Here is a 21178-nt window from a genome sequence, read left to right on the forward strand (position 1 = left end):
TGTGCTAAAAGTGCCCGTCCGTCTCTCACCATTGTGCTACCTTTCACCAGAACATGCGGATTTTTAATTACAATGGCCACACCATCATTTTTATTTTGATTTGAGCCACTCCATATCGATAAATGGGGCCACATTTCCTCCCATTGTCTATGGTTTTTTAAAAAAGGTAGTCCACATTCTTGTATTAAAAACACATCTGATTTTATGGAGTCTAAGAAGGATAAAATACTCTGGGCTCTTGTCTTTGATTTCACACTTCTCACATTTAGTGTTGAGAAGGTGAGAACCATTAAAAGCATAAAGGAAAGTAGATATGTCATTTTCGTTTTTCTAAGTTATCAAAACAAATTACACACAGGTTATTTCTTGGGAAACTAGCTCTTCCTTCATTTCTTTAGGTGAAAAGTGAGTAGGGTGATCTATATTTCCTTTTCGGACTCTCGGTGTTGGCCTCTGACGCAATGTTGCATTTAACTTTGAGTCCCTGGGGGTTGATTGCAGAGCTGAAGTTAAAAAGGAAACCTCATTTGGTGAGTCGGAGGGGAAGACTCTAGGTTCTTCCACTGAAGAACTGTCTGAAAGGGACCTAACTCTTCCCCTCTTCTCTGATACCACTGGGGAATCAGAGGCTCAGATGCCGTCCTCTTCGGCTGTTGACCTTCGGGGAGGTGAGTATCTTCACTAGACTCACCTGTCTGCTCTTCCTCCTCATTTAGCGTAGCTCCACCCTCTGCCTGTGAATTCTCACAGACTTCAACACTGAGTGGTGAGGCCTCTACAGGCCCCTCCCCTTTTTGCTCCTCACTTCCAATCCAAGCTTTTGGCGGGAAGTTTGAATTTATTGGGTCAACCTCTTCACTTTGTTCACCAACTGCCACCTTTGGTCCTTCTCTTTGTTGGCTTGACTGTGGCTTTACCGTCTTTAATTTGTTGGCAAAAGATTTAGGGCAATCTCTGAAGAGGTGATTTAATTCTCCACAGAGATTACATTTCCTGCCATTTGGACACTCTCCAAAAGTTTGCCCAATTTCTCTGCTCTTCCCACATAACACCTTGGTACAAGCCTCAACCAGGTGCCCATGCTCACCACACTTGCGGCAGAACTTGGGCTGCCCCTGGTAGTGGATGTAACCTCGGTTTTCAAGGTGGCCAGAGTGTCGCCCACCCGCTGCACTGAGCACTCTTCAGCCCTTTTAAATGGTATAACTTTGCACTCCCGCACGCTCCAGCAAGCACCATTCAAGCAACAACTTTGCACTCCAGCTTCGAACATCGGCACAGTCGCAACAAGTAAGGCGACTCTACTCAGAGAAGTCACTCTGCACAGTAAGAAGATTTCTTTTGCACAGACAGAAAGGGCTTTACCCGCAAAGGTAAAGCCTGCCAAAAATAGAAACAACTCATTAGTGCTGCTCTCCACAGAAATCTTTAGTAAAAGGCGAAAGACTTGTACGTTATGAAGAGAAACCAGAGTACGATTATCCGTCACTGCGGGAGCAGGGCAACAGGCTAGTTGGCATAGCCACCTTCCCCATGGTGAGCTTTGCTTGGTTGAGACGCTTGCTCCCCCCCCCCTTGCTCCTCGCCTGACCAACTAGGAACAATCGGGCCCTATTCGATGGCTGCCTTGTCTTTTACTCTGTGCAAAAGACAAGGCAGCAACAAAAACACCACGAGAATCCCGTATTGAGGCTTTGTTCTGATCGCTCATTCGGTGTCGCGTTTTTTTCAAGCAATTCTCCCGGTTAGCCCACACTCGGCTCGCTCCCATAGCCGTGTTAAAGTCTACTTCGCATTCACTCTCTTTTCTCAGCAGACTCTTGGGATTTTATCTATAAAATGAATTCCTTCACTCAAACTATGTGAAAACTGCTTTGTCCTTAATATTTACCATGTCTAGAAAGATTTAAACAAAAAAAACAACGTTGTACTTTGCAGTAAAAGAAAGAGCAAATCTAAAGTTTCAGGAATCCGAGAATAAGCTTACTTTCATGAGTTCTTCACGATTTCGGATTTTGCTATAAAATGAATTCCTTCACTCAAACTAAATTAAAACTGCTAAACCGCTAATCTGTTATATGTAAGGCAGATGTCAAATTCACCGAAATAGGATCAAAGGGTATTCGGCCAATCGAGCTGTAGCAGCTTCGGTAAAAGAGTATAAGTTGAAGAGTTTGTGAATAAAGGTGTGCGCACACATAGTGTGCTGTACGAAAATAGGCAGGGAGCAATGCCGGCTGGGGTATATGTTCTTGTATGTTGTCTGACTGTTTGATTTGAATGTGTTGTGTAAGTGTCCTGTTGAATGTTACATGTTTGGGCTTTGACACGCTTCACTGTGGTTGTTAACTGTGTGGTGTGTCCTGAAATGTTATATGTTTGGGCTGTGTGACATGCTTAATGCTTGTCAGTAGCTACCCACTTATTCATATATAGCAACTGACAACATAAGAAGTCCGGACATACTTTGATAGTAGTTGTAGAAGTATCCTTATTGATAATAGATCACTAATTCATAGTGATAGAACAGTAGATGAACAGGTGCTTGCACATGTCTCACGAAAATAAAATGGGTGTATGATTGCTGACGGCAGAGCAATACTGCCAAACTTATGAGTTCTTGTGGCAAACTTGATTCAGTGTCTTGACGTGTATACGCTGTTTCGCTGACTTGATTGTCACAAGAAACAAAGTGTGTTTGATAAGATCCGACCATTTTATTACGGGAGGATCAGTATGTATGGATTCTGATGTGACTGATAAACCCATTCGTATCTTAAGCATAATCTAATACGTGAGACAACGCCCTGGCACACGATAAAAAAAAAAAAAGAGAGAGAGCGGTTTTGTGTCCCCACAGTCCATAATGTAGAAAAGAGAGAAAAAACCCTTTCTGATTTGGTGTGTGTGCTCATAGTGCAGAGTGTAGAGAAAAGAAAGCCGTTTTGGTGTCACAGGTGTTGTGACTTACACACACACATTTCTAAATTGAGAAAGGAAATTATTTTAGAGGAAGCACTAGAGATTAGATCCCACATTTGTTGATAGGCATTCATTTATTTCTTCACTTCTGATGAAGTTTCAACAATAAACAACAAACTTTGTATTATGAGAAAGAACCAGACTCATTCTTCAGGAATCCGAAAATAAGCTCTATTTTATGAGTTATGCACGAATTCGGATTCTCCTATAAAACGAATTCATTAACTCAAACCAAGTTAAGACTGCTTTGTCCTTCATATTTATTCATGTCTAATCAAGTTTCAACGATAAACAACGTTGTACTTTGTAGAATGAGAAAGAACTTCTTCAGCAATAAGCATCTCTCGACATATGACGAAATACAGATTTTGCTATAAAATTAATTCCTTCTATCAGCCTGACTTGAAACTGTTTGTCCTCCTTATTTATCCACTTCAAATCAAGTTTCAACAATTAAAAAAAATTTGTAGTTTGAGAAAGAACAACTTAATCTTCAGCAATCAGTATAAAAAGAGGTGCAAATGCCAACCATACATACCTAAAAGGTGGAGCGGAAGTATTCAGCTGCAAGTAGGTGTGAATGTTCGACCATAATTTGTAAAAAGCGGGTAAGAAAAGGTTAGAATGCCCGACTATATATTAACAAAAGCGGGAGGAGAGGTCTTCGGATGAGAGTGGGTGAGAATTTCCAACCATAATCTATAAAATACGGTGAAAAAAAATATGTGAATGCCTCATAGAACACTAAAAGCGGAAGTGTTCGGCTGCAAGAAGGTGTGAATGTCCGACTATATTTGGTGAAAAGCAGGTGAAGCAAGGTCTGAATGCCCAACCTTACATCATCAAAAGCGAGATCAGAGGTGTTTGGCTGCAAGAAGGCCATAGTTTGCCAAAAGCGGGTAAGCTGCGAATGACCGACTAAATATCAACAAAAGTGGGGGCGGAGGTCTTCGGATGCAAGTGGGTGTGAATATCCCACCATACAAGTATGGTGGAGAGGAAGCTGTGAATGGCCGACCATAGTAAAAGGCGGGTGAGAGAAGGTGCGAATGTCAAACCATACATAATCAAAAAAGGGAGCGGAGGTGTTCTGCTGTAAGAAGGTGTGAATGTCCAACCATAGTTGGTAAAAAGCGGGTAAGAAAAGGTTAAAATACCCGACTGTACACAATCAATAGCGGGAGCGGAGTTGTTCGGCTACTAAAAGGTGTGAAAGTCCGACCATGGTTTGTAAAAAGTGGGTAAGAAAAGGTGCGAATGCCCGACAATGTATGATCAAAAGAGGGAGTGGAGGTTTTCGGCTGCAAGAAGGTCTGAATGTCCAACCATAATTTGTAAAAACCGGGGAAGAAAAGGCTCGAAAGCCCGACTATACACCATCAAAAGTGGGAGCGGAGGTGTTCAGCTGCAAGAAGGTGTGAATGTCTACCCATAATTACTGAAAAATGGGTAAGAAAAGGTGCGAATGCCTAACCATACATCATCAAAAGAGGGAGCGGAGGTGTTCCGCTGTAAGACGGTGTGAATGTCCGACCATAGATGGTAAAAAGCGGGTAAGAAAAGGTTAAATTACCCGACTGTACACAATCAAAAGAGGGAGCGGAGTTGTTCAGCTAAGAGAAGGTGTGAAAGTCCGACCTTGGTTTGTAAAAAGCGGGTAAGAAAAGGTTCGTATGCCCGAATATACACCATCAAAAGCGGAAGCGGATGTGTTCGGCTGCAAGATATTGTGAACGTCCGACCAAAGTTTGTAAAAAGCAGTTAAGAAAAGGTTCGAATATCTAACCAAACATAATCAAAAGCGGGAGCAGAGCTGTTCGACTGGAAGTAGGTGTGAATGTCAGATCATAATTTGCAAAAAGCTGATGAGAAAGGGTGAGAATGCCCGACTATACACCATCAAATGCGGTAGCGGAGTTGTTCGGCTGTGAGTAGGTGTGAATCTCCAACCATAATTGCTGAAAAATGTGTTAGAAAAGGTAAAAATGCCGGTCCATACATAATCAAAATCGGGAGAGGTGGTGTTCAGCTGCAAGAAGGTCTAAATGTCCATCAATAATTGCTAGAAAACATGAAAGAAAATTTTCGAAAATCAAACCACACATGATCATAAGTGGGAGAGGAGGTGTTCAGCTGCAAGAAGGTGTGAATGTCCACCCATAAAACCTGAAAAATGGGTAAAAAAAAGGTGCGAATGCCAAACCATACATCATCAAAAGCAGGAGTGCATGTGTTCGGCTACAAGAAGGTGTGAACGTCCAACCAAAGTTTGTAAAAAGCAGTTAAGAAAAGGTTCGAATATCCAACCATACATAATCAAAAGCGGGAGCAGAGCTGTTCGACTGCAAGTAGGTGTGAATGTCAGATCATAATTTGCAAAAAGCTGATGAGAAAGGGTGAGAATGCCCGACTATACACCATCAAATGCGGGAGCGGAGTTGTTCGGCTGTGAGTAGGTGTGAATCTCCGACCATAATTGCTGAAAAATGTGTTAGAAAAGGTAAGAATGCCGGTCCATACATCATCAAAAGCGAGAGAGGTTGTGTTCGGCTGCAAGTAGGTGTGAATGTCCAGCCATAATTACTCACAAACGGGTAAGAAAAGGTAGTATTATCAGACCATATATGATCAAAACAGGGAGCGGAGGTGGTTCAGCTGCAAGAAGGTTTGAATGTCCAACTAAAGTTCAAATATATTAACAAAAGCGGGAGGAGAGGTCTTCGGATGAGAGTGGTTGAAAATTTCCAACCATAATGTATAAAATGCGGTGAAAAAAAAGGTGTGATAGAACACTAAAAGGTGGAGCGGAAGTGTTCGGCTGCAAGAAGGTGTGAATGTCCGACTATATTTGGTGAAAAGCAGGTGAAGCAAGGTCTGAATGCCCAACCTTACATCATCAAAAGCGAGATCAGAGGTGTTTGGCTGCAAGAAGGCCATAGTTTGCCAAAAGCGGGTAAGGTGCGAATGTCCGACTAAATATCAACAAAATTTGGGGCGGAGGTCTTCGGATGCAAGTGGGTGTGAATGTCCGACTATATTTGGTGAAAAGCAGGTGAAGCAAGGTCTGAATGCCTGGTCTGAACACAATCAATAGCGGGAGCGGAGTTGTTCGGCTACTAAAAGGTGTGAAAGTCCGACCATGGTTTGTAAAAAGCGGGTAAGAAAAGGTGCGAATGCCCGACAATGTATGATCAAAAGAGGGAGTGGAGGTTTTCGGCTGCAAGAAGGTCTGAATGTCCAACCATAATTTGTAAAAACCGGGGAAGAAAAGGCTCGAAAGCCCGACTATACACCATCAAAAGTGGGAGCGGAGGTGTTCAGCTGCAAGACGGTCTGAATGTCCATCAATAATTGCTTGAAAACATGAAAGAAAATTTTCGAATATCAAACTGCACATGATCATAAGCGGGAGAGGAGGTGTTCAGCTGCAAGAAGGTGTGAATGTCTACCCATAATTACTGAAAAATGGGTAAGAAAAGGTGCGAATGCCTAACCATACATCATCAAAAGAGGGAGCGGAGGTGTTCCGCTGTAAGACGGTGTGAATGTCCGACCATAGATGGTAAAAAGCGGGTAAGAAAAGATTAAATTACCCGACTGTACACAATCAAAAGAGGGAGCGGAGTTGTTCAGCTAAGAGAAGGTGTGAAAGTCCGACCTTGGTTTGTAAAAAGCGGGTAAGAAAAGGTTCGTATGCCCGAATATACACTATCAAAACCGGAAGCGTAGGTGTTCGGCTGCAAGAAGGTGTGAACGTCCGACCAAAGTTTGTAAAAAGCAGTTAAGAAAAGGTTCGAATATCTAACCAAACATCATCAAATGCGGGAGCGGAGTTGTTCGGCTGTGAGTAGGTGTGAATCTCCGACCATAATTGCTGAAAAATGTGTTAGAAAAGGTAAAAATGCCGGTCCATACATCATCAAAATCGGGAGAGGTGGTGTTCAGCTGCAAGAAGGTCTAAATGTCCATCAATAATTGCTAGAAATTATGAAAGAAAATTTTCGAAAATCAAACCACACATGATCATAAGTGGGAGAGGAGGTGTTCAGCTGCAAGAAGGTGTGAATGTCCACCCATAATACTTGAAAAATGGGTAAAAAAAAGGTGCGAATGCCCAACCATACATCATCAAAAGCAGGAGTGCATGTGTTCGGCTACAAGAAGGTGTGAACGTCCAACCAAAGTTTGTAAAAAGCAGTTAAGAAAAGGTTCGAATATCCAACCAAACATAATCAAAAGCGGGAGCAGAGCTGTTCGACTGCAAGTAGGTGTGAATGTCAGATCATAATTTGCAAAAAGCTGATGAGAAAGGGTGAGAATGCCCGACTATACACCATCAAATGCGGGAGCGGAGTTGTTCGGCTGTGAGTAGGTGTGAATCTCCGACCATAATTGCTGAAAAATGTGTTAGAAAAGGTAAGAATGCCGGTCCATACATCATCAAAAGCGAGAGAGGTTGTGTTCGGCTGCAAGTAGGTGTGACTGTTCGACTAAAGTTTGTAAAAAGTGGGTAAGACAAGGTGCGAATGCCTGACAATGTATGATCAAAAGCGGGAGCGGAGGTGTTCAGCTGCAAGAAGGTCTACATGTCCATCAATAATTGCTAGAAAACATGAAAGAAACTTTTCGAAAATCAAACCGCACATGATCATAAGTGGGATAGGAGGTGTTCAGCTGCAAGGTGTGAATGTCCACCCATAATTCCTGAAAAATGGGCAAAAAAAAGGTGTGAATGCCCAACCATACATCATCAAAAGCAGGAGTGGAAGTGTTCGGCTACAAGAAGGTGTGAACGTCCAACCAAAATATGTAAAAAGCAGTTAAGAAAAGGTTCGAATATCCAACCAAACATAATCAAAAGCGGGAGCAGAGCTTTTCGACTGCAAGTAGGTGTGAATGTCAGATCATAATTTGCAAAAAGCTGATGAGAAAGGGTGAGAATGCCCGACTATACATCATCAAATGCGGGAGCGGAGTTGTTCGGCTGTGAGTAGGTGTGAATCTCCGACCATAATTGCTGAAAAATGTGTTAGAAAAGGTAAAAATGCCGGTCCATACATCATCAAAAGCGAGAGAGGTTGTGTTCGGCTGCAAGTAGGTGTGAATGTCCAGCCATAATTACTCACAAACGGGTAAGAAAAGGTAGTATTGCCAGACCATATATGATCAAAACAGGGAGCGGAGGTGGTTCAGCTGCAAGAAGGTTTGAATGTCTCCGACTAAAGTTCAAATATATTAAAGAAAGCGGGAGGAGAGGTCTTCGGATGAGAGTGGTTGAAAATTTCCGACCATAATGTATAAAATGCGGTGAAAAAAAGGTGTGATAGAACACTAAAAGGTGGAGCGGAAGTGTTCGGCTGCAAGAAGGTGTGAATGTCCGACTATATTTGGTGAAAAGCAGGTGAAGCAAGGTCTGAATGCCCAACCTTACATCATCAAAAGCGAGATCAGAGGTGTTTGGCTGCAAGAAGGCAATAGTTTGCCAAAAGCGGGTAAGGTGCAAATGTCCGACTAAATATCAACAAAATTTGGGGCAGAGGTCTTCGGATGCAAGTGGGTGTGAATATCCAACCATACAAGTATGGTGGAGAGGAAGCTGTGAATAGCCGACCATAGTTTGGAAAAAGCGGGTAAGAAAAGGTTTGAATACCCGAACATACACCATCAAAAGAGGGAGCGGAGGTGTTCCGCTGTACGAAGGTGTGAATGTCCGACCATAGTTGGTAAAAAGCGGGTAAGAAAAGGTTAAAATACCCGACTGTACACAATCAATAGCGGGAGCGGATGTGTTCGGCTACAAGAAGGTGTGAAAGTCCGACCATGGTTTGTAAAAAGCGGGTAAGAAAAGGTGCGAATGTCCGACAATGTATGATCAAAAGAGAGAGCGGAGGTTTTCGGATACAAGAAGGTTTGAATGTCCCACCATAGTTTGTAAAAAGCGGGTAAGAAAAGGTTCGAATGCCCGACTATACACAATCAATAGCGGGAGCGGATGTGTTCGGCTACAAGAAGGTGTGAAAGTCCGATCATGGTTTGTAAAAACCAGGAAGAAAAGGCTCGAAAGCCCGACTATACACCATCAAAAAGACGGTTTGAATGTCCATCAATAATTGCTTTGAAACAAGAAAGTAAATTTTCGAATATCAAACCGTACATGATCATAAGCGGGAGAGGTGTTCCGCTGTAAGACAGTGTGAATGTCCGACAATAGTTGGTAAAAAGCGGGTAAGAAAAGGTTAAAATACCCGACTGTACACAATCAATAGCGGGAGCGGAGTTGTTCGGCTACTAAAAGGTGTGAAAGTCCGACCCTGGTTTGTAAAAAGCGGGTAAGAAAAGGTTCGAATGCCCGAACATACACCATCAAAAGAGGGAGCGGAGGTGTTCCGCTGTAAGACGGTGTGAATGTCCGATCATAGTTGGTAAAAAGCGCGTAAGAAAAGGTTAAAATACCCGACTGTACACAATCAAAAGAGGGAGCGGAGTTGTTCAGCTAAGAGAAGGTGTGAAAGTCCGACCATGGTTTGTAAAAAGCGGGTAAGAAAAGGTTCGTATGCCCGAATATACACTATCAAAACCGGAAGCGTAGGTGTTCGGCTGCAAGAAGGTGTGAACGTCCGACCAAAGTTTGTAAAAAAGCAGTTAAGAAAAGGTTCGAATATCTAACCAAACATAATCAAAAGCGGGAGCAGAGCTGTTCGACTGCAAGTAGGTGTGAATGTCAGAGAATAATTTGCAAAAAGCTGATGAAAAAGGGTGAGAAATCCCGACTATACACCATCAAATGCGGTAGCGGAGTTGTTCGGCTGTGAGTAGGTGTGATTCTCCAACCATAATTGCTGAAAAATGTGTTAGAAAAGGTAAGAATGCCGGTCCATACATCATCAAAAGCGGGAGAGGTGGTGTTCGGCTGCAAGTAGGTGTGAATGTCCATTAATAATTGCTTTAAAACATGAAAGAAAATTTTCGAATATCAAACCTTACATGATCATTAGCGGGAGAGGAGGTGTTCAGCTGCAAGAAGATGTGAATATCCACCCATAATTACTGAAAAATGGGTAGGAAAAGATGCGAATGTCCAACCATAAATTATCAAAAGCAGGAGTGGAGTTGTTCAGCTACAAGAAGGTATGAAAGTCCAACCATGGTTTGTAAAAAGCGGGTAAGAGAAGGTTCGAATACCCGAATATATACCATCAAAAGCGGAAGCGGGGGTGTTCGGCTGCAAGAAGGTGTGAACGTCCGACCAAAGTTTGTAAAAAGCAGTTAAGAAAAGGTTTGAATACCCAACCGAACATAATCAAAAGCGGGAGCAGAGCTGTTCGACTGCAAGTAGGTGTGAATGTCAGATCATAATTGCTGAAAAATGTGATAGAAAAGACTAGAATGCCGGACAATACATCATCAAAAGCGGGAGAGATTGTTTTTCGGCTGCAAGTAGATGTGAATGTCCAGCCATAATTACTCACAAACGGGGGAAGAAAAGTTAGTATTTCCAGACCACACATGATCAAAACAGGGAGTGGAGGTGGTTCAGCTGCAAGGTGTGAATGTCTGACTAAAGTTTGTAAAAACCGTGTAAGACAAGGGGCGAATGCCCGACAATGTATGATCAAAAGAGGGAGCGGAGGTTTTCGGCTGCAAGGTCTGAATGTCCAACCGTAATTTGTAAAAATCGGGGAAGAAAAGGCTCGAAAGCCCAACTATACACCATCAAAAGCGGGAGCAGAGGTGTTCAGGTGCAAGAAGGTCTGAATGTCCGACCAATAATTACTGAAAAATGGATAAGAAAAGGTGCGAATGCCAAATCATACATCATCAAAAGCAGGAGCGGATGTGTTCGGCTACAAGAAGGTTTGAATGTCCAACCATAGTAAGTAATAGGTGGGTAAGAAAAGGCTCGAATGCCCGACTATACACCATCAAAAGCGGAAGCGGAGGTGTTCGGCTGCAAGACGGTGTGAACGTCCGACCAAAGTTTGTAAAAAGCATTAAGAAAATGTTCGAATATCCTACCAAACATAATCAAAAGCGGGAGCAGAGCTGTTCGACTGCAAGTAGGTGTGAATATCAGATCATAATTTGCAAAAAGCTGTTGAGAAAGGGTGAGAATGCCCGACTATACACTATCAAATGTGGGAGCGGAGGTGTTCGTCTGTGAGTAGGTGTGAATGTCCGACCATAATTGCTGAAAAATGTGTTAGAAAAGGTAAGAATGCCGGACCATATATCATCAAAAGCGGGAGAGGTTGTTTTCGGCTGCAAGTAGGTGTGAATGTCCAGCCATAATTACTCACAAACGGGTAAGAAAAAGTACTATTGCCAGACCATATATGATCAAAACAGGGAGCGGAGGTGGTTCAGCTGCAAGAAGGTTTGAATGACCGACTAAAGTTTGTAAAAAGCGGGTAAGACAAGGTGTGAATGCCCGACAATGTATGATCAAAAGAGGAGCGGAGGTTTTCGGCTGCAAGAAGGTCTGAATGTCCACCCATAATTACTGAAAAATGGGTAAGAAAAGGTGCGAAAGCCCAACCGCACATGATCATAAGTGGATGAGAAGGTAGTAAGTAGTGCAAGTAGGTGTGAATCTAAGATCATAATTTGTAAAAAGCGGGTAAGAAAAGGTAAGAATGCCCAACCATAAATTATCAAAAGCGGCAGCAGAGTTTCGGCTGGTATTTATCAATGTCTAGATAGATTTCAACAAAAAACAACGTTGTACTTTGCAGTAAAAGAAAGTGCAAATCAAAAGTTTTAGGAATCCGAGAATAAGCTTATTTTCATGAGTTCTGCACGATTTCGGATTTTATGTATAAAATGAATTTCTTCACGCAAACTAAGTTAACACTGCTTTGTCCTTCATATGTACCCATTTCTACATATATTTCAAGCATAAACTTCCTCATACTACCCTGAATGAGAAAGAGCCACACTTGTGATTAAGCCATACCTCCCTTTTGAGGAGTTCTGCATGATTTGGGATTTTATCTATAAAATTAATTCCTTCACTCAAACTATGTTAAAACGGCTTTTACCTTCATATTTATCAATGTCTCAATAGATTTAAACAAAAAAACAACGTTGTACTTTGCAATAAAAGAAAGAGCAAATCAAAAGTTTTAGGAATCCGAGAATAAGCTTATTTTCATGAGTTCTGCACGATTTCGGATTTTATGTATAAAATGAATTCATTCACTCAAACCAAGTTAAAACTGCTTTTTCCTTCATATTTATCAATGTCTAGATCGACTTCAACAAAGAACAACATTGTATTTTGCAGTAGAAGAAAGAGCAAAACTGAAGGATCAGGAATCCGAGAATAAGCTTCTTTTCATACGTTCTGCATGATTTGGGATTTTATGTATAAAATGAATTCCTTCTCTCAAACTAAGTTAACACTGCTTTGTCCTTCATATGTACCCATTTCTATATATATTTCAAGCATAAACTTCCTCATACTACCCTGAATGAGAAAGAGCCACACTTGTGATTAAGCCATACCTCCCTTTTGAGGAGTTCTGCATGATTTGGGATTTTATCTATAAAATTAATTCCTTCACTCAAACTATGTTAAAACGGCTTTTACCTTCATATTTATCAATGTCTCAATAGATTTAAGCAAAAAAACAACGTTGTACTTTGCAATAAAAGAAAGAGCAAATCAAAAGTTTTAGGAATCCGAGAATAAGCTTATTTTCATGAGTTCTGCACGATTTCGGATTTTATGTATAAAATGAATTCATTCACTCAAACCAAGTTAAAACTGCTTTTTCCTTCATATTTATCAATGTCTAGATCGACTTCAACAAAGAACAACATTGTATTTTGCAGTAGAAGAAAGAGCAAAACTGAAGGATCAGGAATCCGAGAATAAGCTTCTTTTCATACGTTCTGCATGATTTGGGATTTTATGTATAAAATGAATTCCTTCTCTCAAACTAAGTTAACACTGCTTTGTCCTTCATATGTACCCATTTCTATATATATTTCAAGCATAAACTTCCTCATACTACCCTGAATGAGAAAGAGCCACACTTGTGATTAAGCCATACCTCCCTTTTGAGGAGTTCTGCATGATTTGGGATTTTATCTATAAAATTAATTCCTTCACTCAAACTATGTTAAAACGGCTTTTACCTTCATATTTATCAATGTCTCAATAGATTTAAGCAAAAAAACAACGTTGTACTTTGCAATAAAAGAAAGAGCAAATCAAAAGTTTTAGGAATCCGAGAATAAGCTTATTTTCATGAGTTCTGCACGATTTCGGATTTTATGTATAAAATGAATTCATTCACTCAAACCAAGTTAAAACTGCTTTTTCCTTCATATTTATCAATGTCTAGATCGACTTCAACAAAGAACAACATTGTATTTTGCAGTAGAAGAAAGAGCAAAACTGAAGGATCAGGAATCCGAGAATAAGCTTCTTTTCATACGTTCTGCATGATTTGGGATTTTATGTATAAAATGAATTCCTTCTCTCAAACTAAGTTAACACTGCTTTGTCCTTCATATGTACCCATTTCTACATATATTTCAAGCATAAACTTCCTCATACTACCCTGAATGAGAAAGAACCACACTTGTGATTAAGCCATACGCCCCTTTTGAGGAGTTCTGCATGATTTGGGATTTTTTCTATAAAATCAATTCCTTCACTCAAACTATGTTAAAACGGCTTTTACCTTCATATTTATCAATGTCTCGATAGATTTAAACAAAAAAACAACGTTGTACTTTGCAGTAAAAGAAAGAGCCAATCAAAAGTTTTAGGAATCCGAGAATAAGCTTATTTTCATGAGTTCTGCACGATTTCGGATTTTATGTATAAAATGAATTCATTCACTCAAACCAAGTTAAAACTGCTTTTTCCTTCATATTTATCAATGTCTAGATCGACTTCAACAAAGAACAACACTGTATTTTGCAGTAGAAGAAAGAGCAACACTGAAGGATCAGGAATCCGAGAATAAGCTTATTTTCTTATGGGCAAGTGGGAACTGCTTTGTCCTTCATATTTATCACACCTTCTTGTAGCCGAACACTTCCGCTCCCGCTATTGATTGTGTACAGTCGGGTATTTTAACCTTTTCTTACCCGCTTTTTACCAACTATGGTCGGACATTCACACCGTCTTACAGCGGAACACCTCCGCTCCCGCTTTTTATGGTGTATAGTCGGGCATTCGAACCTTTTCTTACCCGCTATTTACAAACTATGGTAGGACATTCAAACCTTCGTGTATCCGAAAACCTCCGCTCTCTCTTTTGATCATACATTTTCGGACATTCGCACCTTTTCTTACCCGCTTTTTACAAACCATGGTCGGACTGTCACACCTTCTTGTAGCCGAACACATCCGCTCCCGCTATTGATTGTGTACAGTCGGGCATTTTAACCTTTTCTTACCCGCTTTTTACCAAGTATGGTCGGACATTCACACCTTCGTACAGCGGAACACCTCCGCTCCCTCTTTTGATGGTGTATGTTCGGGCATTCAAACCTTTTCTTACCCGCTTTTTCCAAACTATGGTCGGCTATTCACAGCTTCCTCTCCACCATACTTGTATGGTGGGATATTCCCACCCACTTGCATCCGAAAACCTCCGCCCCAAATTTTGTTGATATTTAGTCGGACATTCGCACCTAACCCGCTTTTGGCAAACTATGGCCTTCTTGCAGCCAAACAACTCTGATCTTGCTTTTGATGATGTAAGGTTGGGCATTCAGACCTTGCTTCACCTGCTTTTCACCAAATATAGTCGGACATTCACACCTTCTTGCAGCCGAACACTTCCGCTCCACCTTTTAGTGTTCTATCACACCTTTTTTTTCACCGCATTTTATACATTAAGGTTGGAAATTTTCAACCAATTTCATCCGAAGACCTCTCCTCCCGCTTTTGTTAATATATTTGAACTTTAGTTTGACATTCAAACCTTCTTGCAGCTGAACCACCTCCGCTCCCTGTTTTGATCATATATGGTCTGGCAATACTACCTTTTCTTACCCGTTTGTGAGTAATTATGGCTGGACATTCACACCTACTTGCAGCCGAACAAAACCTCTCTCGCTTTTGATGATGTATGGACCGGCATTTTTACCTTTTCTAACACATTTTTCAGCAATTATGGTCGGAGATTCACACCTACTCACAGCCGAACAACTCCGCTCCCGCATTTGATGATGTATAGTCGGGCATTCTCACCCTTTCTCATCAGCTTTTTGCAAATTATGATCTGACATTCACACCTACTTGCAGTCGAACAGCTCTGCTCCCGCTTTTGATTATGTTTGGTTGGATATTCGAACCTTTTCTTAACTTCTTTTTACATATTTTGGTTGGACGTTCACACCTTCTTGTAGCTGAACACTTCCACTCCTGCTTTTGATGATGTATGGTTGGGCATTCACACCTTTTTTTTGCCCATTTTTCAGGAATTATGGGTGGACATTCACACCTTGCAGCTGAACACCTCCTATCCCACTTATGATCATGTGCGGTTTGATTTTCGAAAAGTTTCTTTCATGTTTTCTAGCAATTATTGATGGACATGTAGACCTTCTTGCAGCTGAACACCTCCGCTCCCGCTTTTGATCATACATTGTCAGGCATTCGCACTTTGTCTTACCCACTTTTTACAAACTTTAGTCGAACAGTCACACCTTTTTGCAGCCGAACACCATCTCTACCGCTTTTGATGATGTATGGTCCAGCATTCTTACCTTTTCTAACACATTCTTCAGCAATTATGGTCGGACATTCACACCTACTCAGAGCCGAACACCTCCGCTCCCGCATTTGATGGTCTAAAGTCGGGCATTCTACAGCGGAAAAGACTCATTCTTATGTTTGGTTAGATATTCGAACCTTTTCTTAACTGCTTTTTACAAACTTTGGTCGGACGTTCACAATATCTTGCAGCCGAACACCTCCGCTTCCGCTTTTGATGGTGTATATTCGGGCATACGAACCTTTTCTTACCCGCTTTTTACAAACCAAGGTCGGACTTTCACACCTTCTCTTAGCTGAACAACTCCGCTCCCTCTTTTGATTGTGTACAGTCGGGTAATTTAACCTTTTCTTACCCGCTTTTTACCATCTATGGTCGGACATTCACACCGTCTTACAGCGGAACACCTCCGCTCCCTCTTTTGATGATGTATGGTTAGGCATTCGCACCTTTTCTTACCCATTTTTCAGTAATTATGGGTAGACATTCACACCTTCTTGCAGCTGAACACCTCCTCTCCTGCTTATGATCATGTGCAGTTTGATATTCGAAAATTTTCTTTCATGTTTTCTAGCAATTATTGATGGACATTCAGACCGTCTTGAAGCTGAACACCTCCGCTCCCACTTTTGATGGTGTATAGTCGGGCTTTCGAGCCTTTTCTTCCCCGGTTTTTACAAATTATGGTTGGACATTCAGACCTTCTTGCAGCCAAAAACCTCCACTCCCTCTTTTGATCATACATTGTCGGGCATTCGCACCTTTTCTTACCCGCTTTTTACAAACCATGGTCGGACTTTCACACCTTCTTGTAGCCGAACAACTCCGCTCCCGCTATTGATTGTGTACAGTCGGGTATTTTAACCTTTTCTTACCCGCTTTTTACCAACTATGGTTGGACATTCACACCGTCTTACAGCGGAACACCTCCGCTCCCTCTTTTGATGGTGTATGTTCGGGCACTCGAACCTTTTCTTACCCGCTTTTTACAAACTATGGTCAGACATTCAAACCTTCTTGTAGCCGAACACATCCACTCCTGCTTTTGATGATGGGTATTCAAACCTACTTGTTGCCCGCTTTTCGTTAATTATGGGTGGAGAAACACACCTTGTCGCAGCCAAACACCTCCGCTCCCTGTTAGGATCATGTATGGTTGGGCATTCGTACCTTTTCTTACCCATTTTGCAGTAATTATGGGTGGACGTTCACCCCTTCTTGCATTTGAACACCTCCTCTCCCGCTTATGATCATGTGCGGTTTGATATTCGAAAATTCTCTTCCATGTTTTCTAGCAATTATTGATGGACATTCAGACCTTCTTGCAGCTGAACACCTCCGCTCCAGCTGTTGATGGTGTATAGTCGGGCTTTCGAGCCTTTTCTTCCCAGATTTTTACAAAATATGGATGGACATTCAGACCTTGTTTCAGCCGAAAACCTCCGCTCCCTCTTTTGATCATACATTGTCGGGCATTCGCACCTTTTCTTACCCGCTTTTTACAAACCATGGTCGGACTTTCACACCTTATAGTAGCGGAACAACTCTGCTCCCGCTATTGATTGTGTACAATCGGGTATTTTAACCTTTTCTTACCTGCTTTTTGCCAACTATGGTCGGACATTCACACCTTCTTACAGCGGAACACCTCCGCTCCCTCCTTTGATGGTGCATGTTCGGGCATTCGAACCTTTTCTTACCCGCTTTTTACAAACTATGGTCAGACATTCACACCTTCTTGCAGCCGAACACTTCCGCTCTACCTTTTAGTGTTCTATGGGGTATTCACACCTTTTTTTTCACCGCATTTTATAGATTATGGTTGTAAATTCTCACCCACTCTTATCCGAAGACCTCTCCTCCTGCTTTGGTTAATATATAGTCGGGCATTCGAACCTTTTCTTACCCGCTTTTTACAAATTATGGTCGAACATTCACACCTACTTGCAGCCGAACACCTCCGCTCCCGCTTTTGATGGTGTATAGTCGGGCTTTCGAGCCTTTTCTTCCCCGGTTTTTACAAATTATGGTCGGACATTCAGACCTTGCAGCCGAAAACCTCCGCTCCCTCTTTTGATCATACATTGTCAGGCATTCGCACCTACTTGCAGCCGAATACTTCCGCTCCACCTTTTAGTGATGTATGGTTGGCATTTGCACCTTTTCTTACCCTTTCTTACCCTACTGATTGCTTAAGATTAAGTTGTTTTTTCTCAAACTACAACATTTTTTTAATTGTTGAAACTTGATTTGAAGTGGATAAATAAGGAGGACAAACAGTTTTGAGTCAGGCTGATAGAAGGAATTAATTTTATAGCAAAATCTGTATTTCGTCATATGTCGAGAGATGCTTATTGCTGAAGAAGTACAAAGTACAACGTTGTTTATCGTTGAAACTTGATTAGACATGAATAAATATGAAGGACAAAGCAGTCTTAACTTGGTTAGAGTTAAGGTTTTATAGGAGAATCCGAATTCGTGCATAACTCGTAAAATAGAGCTTATTTTCGGATTCCTGAAGAATGAGTCTGGTTCTTTCTCATAATACAAAGTTTGTTGTTTATTGTTGAAACTTCATCAGAAGTGAAGAAATAAATGAATGCCTATCAACAAATGTGGGATCTAAACTCTAGTGCTTCCTCTAAAATAATTTCCTTTCTCAATTCAGAAATGTGTGTGTGTAAGTTACAACACCCGTGACACCAAAACGGCTTTCTTTTCTCTCTTTTCTCTACACTCTGCACTGTGAGAACACACACCAAATCAGAAAGGCTTTTTTCTCTCTTTTCTACATTATGGACTGTGGGGACACAAAACCGCTCTCTCTTTTTTTTTTTGATTGTGTGCCAGGGCGTTGTCTCACGTATTAGATTATGCTTACGATACGAATGGGTTTATCAGTCACATCAGAATCCATACATACTGATCCTCCCGTAATAAAATGGTCGGATCTTATCAAACACACTTTGTTTCTTGTGACAATCAAGTCAGCGAAACAGCGTATACACGTCAAGACACTGAATCAAGTTTGCCACAAGAACTCATAAGTTTGGCAGTATTGCTCTGCCGTCAGCAATCATACACCCATTTTATTTTCGTGAGACATGTGCAGGCACCTGTTCATCTACTGTTCTATCACTATGAATTAGTTTATCTATTATCAATAAGGATACTTCTACAACTACTATCAAAGTATGTCCAGACTTCTTATGTTGTCAGTTGCTATATATGAATAAGTGGGTAGCTACTGACAAGCATTAAGCATGTCACACAGCCCAAACATATAACATTTCAGGACACACCACACAGTTAACAACCACCGTGAAGTGTCAAAGCCCAAACATGTAACATTCAACAGGACACTTACACAACACATTCAAATCAAACAGTCAGACAACATACAAGAACATATACCCCAGCCGGCATTGCTCCCTGCCTATTTTCCTACAGCTCACTATGTGTGCGCACACCTTTATTCACAAACTCTTCAACTTATACTCTTTTACCGAAGCTGCTACAGCTCGATTGGCCGAATACCGAATAATCCTAATTCGGTGAATTTGACATCTGCCTTACATGTAACAGATTAGCGGTTTAGCAGTTTTAATTTAGTTTGAGTGAAGGAATTCATTTTATAGCAAAATCCGAAATCGTGAAGAACTCATGAAAGTAAGCTTATTCTCGGATTCCTGAAACTTTAGATTTGCTATTTCTTTTACTGCAAAGTACAACGTTGGTTTTTTGTTTAAATCTTTCAAGACATGGTAAATATGAAGGACAAAGCAGTTTTAACATAGTTTGAGTGAAGGAATTCATTTTATTGATAAAATCCCAAGAGTCTGCTGAGAAAAGAGAGTGAATGCGAAGTAGACTTTAACACGGCTCTGGGAGCGAGCCAAGTGCGGGCTAACCGGGAGAATTGCTTGAAAGAAACGCGACACCGAATGAGCGGTCAGAACAAAGCCTCAATACGGTTTTCCCGTGGTGTTTTTGTTGCTGCCTTGTCTTTTGCACAGAGTAAAAGACAAGGCAGCCATCGAATAGGGCCCGATTGTTCCTACTTGGTCAGCCGAGGAGCAAGGGGGAGGGGGGGGGAGCAAGCGTTTCAACCAAGCAAAGCTCACCATGGGGAAGGTGGCTATGCCAACTAGCCTGATGCCCTGCTCCCGCAGTGACGGATAATCGTACTCTGGTTTCTCTTCATAACGTACAAGTCTTTCACCTTTTACTAAAGACTTCTGTGGAGAGCAGCACTAATGAGTTGTTTCTATTTTTGGCAGGCTTTACCTTTGCGGGTGAAGCCCTTTCTGTCTGTGCAAAAGAAATCTTGTTACTGTGCAGAGTGACTTCTCTGAGTAGAGTCGCCTTACTTGTTGCGACTGTGCCGATGTTCGAAGCTGGAGTGCAAAGTTGTTGCTTGAATGGTGCTTGCTGGAGCGTGCGGGAGTGCAAAGTTATACCATTTAAAAGGGCTGAAGAGTGCTCAGTGCAGCGGGTGGGCGGAGGTGCAAAGTGACACTCTGGCCACCTATGGCCATAAAAAGAACAGGGGTGTTAGCGGACAAGTGCGCATTGTGCCAGGAAGGGCCCTCGGACGTGAACCAGTGGACAGTTGTCGCTTCTCGGCCTTTTGGCTAAGATCAAGTGTAGTATCTGTTCTTATCAGTTTAATATCTGATATGTCCTCTATACGAGGACTACATATTAAATGGATTTTTAGCAATAGGAGTTGAAAAAGTAGCTTGCTCCGTTCACTCCAAGCATTGACCCCGTACTGCAGTGCCGCTGGGAACGGTGCGCTCTTCTCTACTCTTGTGAAAAAGCAAACAGCGGTGCAGGATGCAAGTTTCAGGGAGCCCAAGATGAAACTTTCTTTTAGTCTGCTGAGAAAAGAGAGTGAATGCGATGTAGACTTTAACCCGGCTATGGGAGCGAGCCGAGTGTCGGCTAACCGGGAGAATTGCTTGAAAGAAACGCCATACCAAATGAGCGGTCAGAACAAAGCCTCAATACGGTGTTCCCGTTGTGTTTTTGTTGCTGCCGCTGTTTGCTTTTTCACAAGAGCGCACCTGTTGAGGGGGGCTCTGGGGGGGCCTGGGTGATGGTGGGTCTCAGGCCCGGGCTGCTGCGACTGGTGTGACCGGGTGGTTTGTTTGTTTGTTTTTTGTTGTTGTTTGTTTGTTTTTTGTAGAGGTCCTCCGGAGTGGGGTTGGGTTGAGTGGGGTGGGGCGGGATGGGTACCTTCTGGGGGTACAGTAGCTCCCAGAATATGGTCGCTGCAGGCCCCGAGCCTGGTGGACATCAGGCCCTCCTGTCCTGTGTTGGCTCCCTGGTAGCGGGGATGCCTATTGCAGCCAGTCCCTGGCTGCCCCCAGTGTATATCCCCATTCTCCCTTCTGGCTCCTGTACACAGCACACACTCACACATGAAGGGTTTTGGGGGCGTGTGTGTTCGG

The 21178-nt window shown here is 42.0% G+C and overlaps 3 non-coding genes across 3 annotated transcripts; 2 read left to right on the forward strand and 1 right to left on the reverse strand.

Annotated features, from left to right (window-relative positions):
- Positions 1-1361: 1361 nt before the first annotated feature.
- On the reverse strand, positions 1362-1476 carry LOC140317279 (U5 spliceosomal RNA). Its single transcript, XR_011917607.1, has one exon. It is a non-coding gene; the product is annotated as a U5 spliceosomal RNA (small nuclear RNA).
- An 18430-nt stretch (positions 1477-19906) lies between these two features.
- LOC140317379 (U5 spliceosomal RNA) lies at positions 19907-20020 on the forward strand. The gene has a single exon (XR_011917699.1). It is a non-coding gene; the product is annotated as a U5 spliceosomal RNA (small nuclear RNA).
- Positions 20021-20336: 316 nt separating this feature from the next.
- Positions 20337-20527, forward strand: LOC140317090 (U2 spliceosomal RNA). Its single transcript, XR_011917438.1, has one exon. It is a non-coding gene; the product is annotated as a U2 spliceosomal RNA (small nuclear RNA).
- Positions 20528-21178: the final 651 nt, after the last annotated feature.

Source organism: Leuresthes tenuis, unplaced genomic scaffold (genome assembly GCF_036924035.1).
Source record: "Leuresthes tenuis unplaced genomic scaffold, fLeuTen1.0.hap1 SCAF_10, whole genome shotgun sequence".
Taxonomy (NCBI): Eukaryota; Metazoa; Chordata; class Actinopteri; order Atheriniformes; family Atherinopsidae; genus Leuresthes; species Leuresthes tenuis.